Below are 6153 nucleotides of genomic sequence, written 5' to 3' on the forward strand. Positions count from 1 at the left end.
TCAGCAGAATTTTTAAAATCTAGAATTTTAAACATAAATTCTTATTCTAAATTCAGGTCCCTTTTTCACTGCCCTTAAAAAAGAGGGAAAATGTTTTTATTATCCCATTCATATTTATATACCAAGAAATAGATACAATTATTTAACTATTGAACCCATTTCAAGGATAAGCAAGTTTTCATTTTATTTGGATGTTTCATCGCTGTTGGGCTCTCGGACATTTCAGCACTTGCCCAAGATCAGCCTGTACAAGTCACGGAGATGGACATCAAACTGAAACACATAAGCCCCAACTCTGAGCCATCTCTTCATTCTTTTACCTAATACAACCCATGCTCTGGGGCAACAGATGATTTACCCTCCTAGCCACCCACACTTGTAGGGAGAATTTCAGTATTGAATTTTCAAACATCTTCTGCATAAATAATTATGTACTCATTAAATGAAAGTCAGAGATGAAGGCTCTACCATTATGCCTGGCCCCCTTGCCTCTTTTCTATGAAACCAGAAAAGGAAACAGGACCTATGTATCTCCATTGGTGTTGATTTGTCAAGAACTTAATTCTCTCCCTAACGTCTGCCCTTTTTCAAAACAATGACCTGGAAAAGAAATGAAAGCCGCTGGATCAATTCTTTGGCCTTTCTATGAAACACTCCCATAGGCTTTTATTCCCCTGCCCCCCATTGTTGTTCATCAGCAACCACTTGTTATGCTTCCAAGTAGACTGCCCTGAAGAGTCATAAAAGATCACACAGGAGGATGAGTGTGGAATAAGAGGAAATGCAGGGCTAATACGTCAGTCCAACAAAGATAAATATCCCAGAGCACCACCATACTTCAAGAGAGGACTTTTGGCTACGCAGCTCCTGACATGATTAATGTTACGACCAAATGTGAGGGCATTTCACAACCCCGGGTTGACCATGGATGATTGGTCCTTCTCTGATGGGGTCAATTGTGATAAATCGCCCTGTTGAACTCTCTATGAAATATGACATTTCCAGTTGGCTCAGTACTCTTTGATGTGCATGCCCCAATTATCCTCAAGGCATTCTACTTAGGAGAAAGGGTGCCAGGTATGCGGTTCTTGTCTCCTTTATTACTTCATTAGTGGTGTAAAAAAAAATGGGAGGCAGGAATGTAGGCTCTCTTTCCTAAAAATACTGTGAGCAGATTTTCTTCTAGAATGGCAAGAGACAGAGGGCTTTGTCCAGACAGAGCAGCAGAAGAAATAAGACAGCCTGTTCAATCTCCTGCATCTTTTGTTAATCCCCCTAGGGTGGAGCCACCACTCCATTTTTCTTTATGCTATCATTCCTCATCTGTAGAAACTTGAGCAATCAATGAACTGCAGTTATGTATTTCTTCAGGGAAACTGTCACTTATCTAGAGCAAGAAAGAATGATGATTCTGTCCACAGCTATTCAAGTGCCTTGCATTAGGGAAGAAAGCTTGAAAATGTGTGCATACCACTCTAGTTTTTTACCCTTTAAAGATTGATTTATGAAAGAGAGGAAAAAATAGAGATGTATGCCACTTGGCAGGTGCATGTCACAATAAATTGTCTTCAATTAGTTCGCCTTTGTACACAAAGTACACTGTCATATTTGAAACTCTGTCACAAAATGATTATATGAAGTTGGACTAAACACTGGCCAAGTCACAGACTTCTCTGGGACTTGTATTCATGGTCGGTGAAATAAGCTTGGTTGATTACATTCTCCCAAATGTCCTTCCAGCCACAACAAAGCTTCTAGGAGTTAGTGCAACAATGCGCTTTAAGGCACAGGAATCAGGAATCAGGAATCAAACAGCCTAAGTCAAAAACTTGGATCCTTCACATGCTAACTAAGCAAACTTTAGGGGTCCATTTAAATGTCTTCCGTGAGACAGAAGTGATCACAGTAGCCTCATCACATGGAGCTGAGGTTTCAATATGAAAATATATGTAAAGTTCATATAATAACAGATGGAAGCCTGTAAGTGTTCAGTAAGTGTTATTTATTAATGCCCTAGGTTTGTATATCATTAATATGTATTTTAAAAGGAAGCATTAGCAAGCTGCCCAAATTAGTGAATATCTATCACCCCAGCACTCAGAAGCTGAAATATAAGGAGCTTCATGGCATAGGAGCAGCCTGGGCTACACAGAAAGACCTTGTCTCAAATAAGTAAAAAAAAAAAAAACAAAACCACCTATGCAATAAGTGGTGTTCTATGTCTCAGAACGATAGACACTATTCTCTAACTCACCTCTATCTATAACTGGATTCCAGCAAATGTGTAAATTACTATCAACAAACAATATGGAAAAACTGTCTAGATTTAGTATGTACCAGTCATTTCCAAGTTATTTGTCAATATATAGTCACCATCCTCACACGTGGCAATACCATCTACTCCTCCTTCCTTTTAGTCAGTCATAAATCCCACACACACTCTCCTACCACAGTACTATAGATTTCTTTGTGTCCAACTGCCCAGTATTTCTGCGTTTTCTCCTTTCTTGCTTTAAAGAAATGCAAAGGCCCATGAGATACATTCTGTAAAATTTCACATTACAGATGCTGCTGCTGCTTTGAGTAAAGATGAGGACCCCGGACATACGCTAGTGAATTGCACTTGTGTTTTCCTGGTATGTGTGTAAGCTGTACAGCTTCTGCTCATTAATTCACACAAACCAACAAATATCAGGTCCAGAACAGGCTCGCCACTGGGACCCAAATAATGACGTAATATACCAAAGACTCACCTCAATTCAAATTCTGGCCTATTTCAATTACAATCCTGTGGTTAAGTTAAGCAGAATTATTTACAAAAATTATAAGGTTAATTATCTTCCTTTCTGAGAATTTTGCTGTGGTCTACAGATACATTTTTCTAGCCATGCCTTTGTCATACCAATTCTATTGGAGCTGTTGACTAAATAGTCTGAAAAGCATCATCCCGTTCTAATGTTTTGAGGAAGAAAGTAAAAAAATAACTCTCTATGATTAGAGCTTAAGGAAATAGAAATGGGCAGGAAACATAGTGCATTGTATTAAGTAATCACTACAGTAATATGCACACACACAAAAAAACTGGATAGTCCGCTTGTAGGTGAATTTTAGTATTATCTTAAAATAATGTCCATCTTATTCTTTTCCTGCACAATTGTTATTTATGCTGCCAAAAGAGAGTCCAACAGGGCCAGCTTTCCTGGAAGACTACATCCAGAGAAATTATGGTACCTATTCCTCACTCCCCATTGATTGATGGTTCAACTAGCAAGCAACAACTGACATATAATGGTAAAAGTTATAGACTTTAGAGTGAAAAGTCCAACTTTTCTCTCTGGTTATATATTCAACAACAAACAGCTCATCTATCCTCTCTAAGACTCAGATTCAGCATCTATCAAGCACAGAGCGTCACTACTGGCAGGCACAGTCCTTGACTGTCTATCTGTGTCTATCAGTACAAGAGAGTCTTTGCTCTCCCTCCACATGAGCAAATAAAGACTGAGGGAGGTGGGTGTCAGAGAGAATTCAAACAAGTGCACATTATAAATCCCCAGCTTTCCACACACATTTTGTGGTAGTTGTTACTATTAGACCACTCTAATGCTTCACCCAGATATTAGGGTGTTGTTGCCTAGGAGACTATAATAATACAGACAAAATAGATGAATTAAAATAAACACTTTCACCTTAACTTCAGATATAGAGGTGAGCAGCCCTTGTTCTTTACTTCAAATGTTACCTAGTAGGCATGGTCAATATGTGTCCTATTCATCAATGGATCTTACGAGCATGGTCCCTGGTGTCCAGCTGTTCACTCATAAACATGCTTGGTCCCATTGCCGGGTTATTGAGAAGCTCACAAAGCCATGAAGTTTTCCTGTTTGGTGCTTATAGGTTATAAAATAAAAAATCAGTGTGGCCCCCTAGTTTGTTCTTTTGTCCCACCTTATTACCTTAAATATTGGGGCTCCTCCTGGAAGAAAATTACAACATGAGAGAAAACTCTGTATCTTTTTTTGTCCCTAAGCTGGGTAGGAACTAAGCAGAATTGCAGAGCCTTGGCGCCTCCATTATTCCTTTATACTTATCAAGATGAGTTCTCCCTGCTTTTTCTTCACTGGACTTCCTCATCCCCTTCCTATCCATTCTTCCGTTAGAAGATAAGAGCTTCAATCATAGGGAGGGAACCAATATCAATATACAATTACTAATTATTATGCCTTGCTGAGTTTTCCTTTAGACAAATTAAATTAATATATAGTCCAAAGGATGGCCTAGATAACAAAAGTATAATTGAAGTGTTAAAAGACAGTTTTCTGGTTCCAGTTATCTCAGGAACAAAGTTCTATCTTGGTAGCATGGTCAAAACGAAGTTCATTATTCCCAGGACCTGGAACCCAACTCCTATCCTCTTCTTCCTCCTCCTCCTCCTCCTCCTCCTCCTCCTCCTCCTCTTCTGCTGCTGCTATTCCTACTCCTACTACTACTACTACTACTTCTGCTAACCAGTAAAGAATGGAAAGAGGGAAATTGTCATGATCCATTGTCTAAACTAAGGCACCCACGTAGTAAATGTGTTTCCTATCTTGACTTAAAGCTGGCCCACTCCTTTGTTCCCCTATCATTCTGAATTCTGGGCCAAAGTCCAAGAGAGGATGTGATTACAAAGAGGATTCTGAAACCAGGTGACCCGAAAAGGCCCAGTCACCCATTTTTTACTTCCTTGTTCAACGCCTTGTGTCAAAATATGATTGGTAAATGCAACATCCCACCCTGCTCCCCAATCCTTTTTTTTTAATTTATTATAATTTAAATTTAACTACATCCCGATTGTTATCCCCTCACTTGTATCTTCCAATTCCCACCCTCCCTTCCTCTTCTGCCCTATTAGCCTCCCATAGACTCCAACAGAAGGAGACCTCTTCCCCACCAAATGACCATAGCCTATCAGGTCTCATCCGGATAGCCTCTTCCCCTTCCTCTGAGTGCCTGCTATGCCTCCCAACCAAGGGGCATCAGAGTTCATGTCATAGGCAACAGTCTTACTCTCCCCACAACCATGGACAATGAGCTATCTCCCTTCGGGGACACAGTTAAGATCCCAAATTGATAGTCTTTCAGTGGACTCAGAAAATAAAGCTTCCATGTTAAGCTTCTGTCTCTGAAGTGAGTTTTCTCCGCTTCCACCCTGAATCCAACAGTGGCATATTTAGTGTTTGATGGGATAAATACCACAGACTGGTACAAAGGAGGTTCTCTGCAAAATCTGCATTGTTGATTTTCAAAGTAAGAAAGATAAATGATGAAAACAAGTCATAAGCAAAAGGAGAGCTATAACTATCTATACTGATGATTGGTCTAGTTGTGTCTTTAAAGGTGCACCATTATTTAAGGACACCCATAGACAAAAGTCGTCAAACATCATTTTCTTAAGTCTTTCATTTCTACTAAGAAATCAATTGCTAAAAAAAAAAAAAGGAAAGAAATCAATTGCTTTCCCACAAGTGCTACATTAACTCTCCCCCACTTCTATTAAATTGTGTATAATAGTTTATATTTAGAGTCACTTACTTCAATTAGCTCATATTTCATAATAACAATGAAAATTACACAATATTTTATACTTTTACCTTGAAAGAAATTTCCATACCTATCCTGTAAACCTGCATTTGGCTACTATCTCAATTTGCCAGATTTATGACCTGTAAACATCCATGACAATGAGCAGCTGTCTTGGTTTTTCTCTGGGTCCATGGCAATGATGATTAAGGAGAAATTCATAAATATTTGGCTCTAAAATACTGTATTGGTCTTCTGAGACTATAGGAAGAAAAGAGGTCCTTTTTTTTTCTGTTTCCTTTAAATCAGCTTTTAACAAGACTCCAGACTGACATAAATTTCTAAACAGATGGGACCACTTAAAGACTAGGATATAATTTTTTTATGATTTGATGTAATATTACATTTTTAAACTAGAAGCCATAAGGCACCAGTCAATACATATCTAATAAAGTATTTAATATAAAGTATCATGCTAAATTCCACTTATAATATTAAGAAAAATAAGAATTTTATTCCAATCCACTTATGGTATTTAGAAAGATATGATGACGATGATGATGGTGATGATGATGATGTGGGTGTAGTGAT

This window comes from Acomys minous (genome assembly GCF_964271855.1).
Source record: "Acomys minous genome assembly, chromosome: 8".
NCBI lineage: Eukaryota > Metazoa > Chordata > Mammalia > Rodentia > Muridae > Acomys > Acomys minous.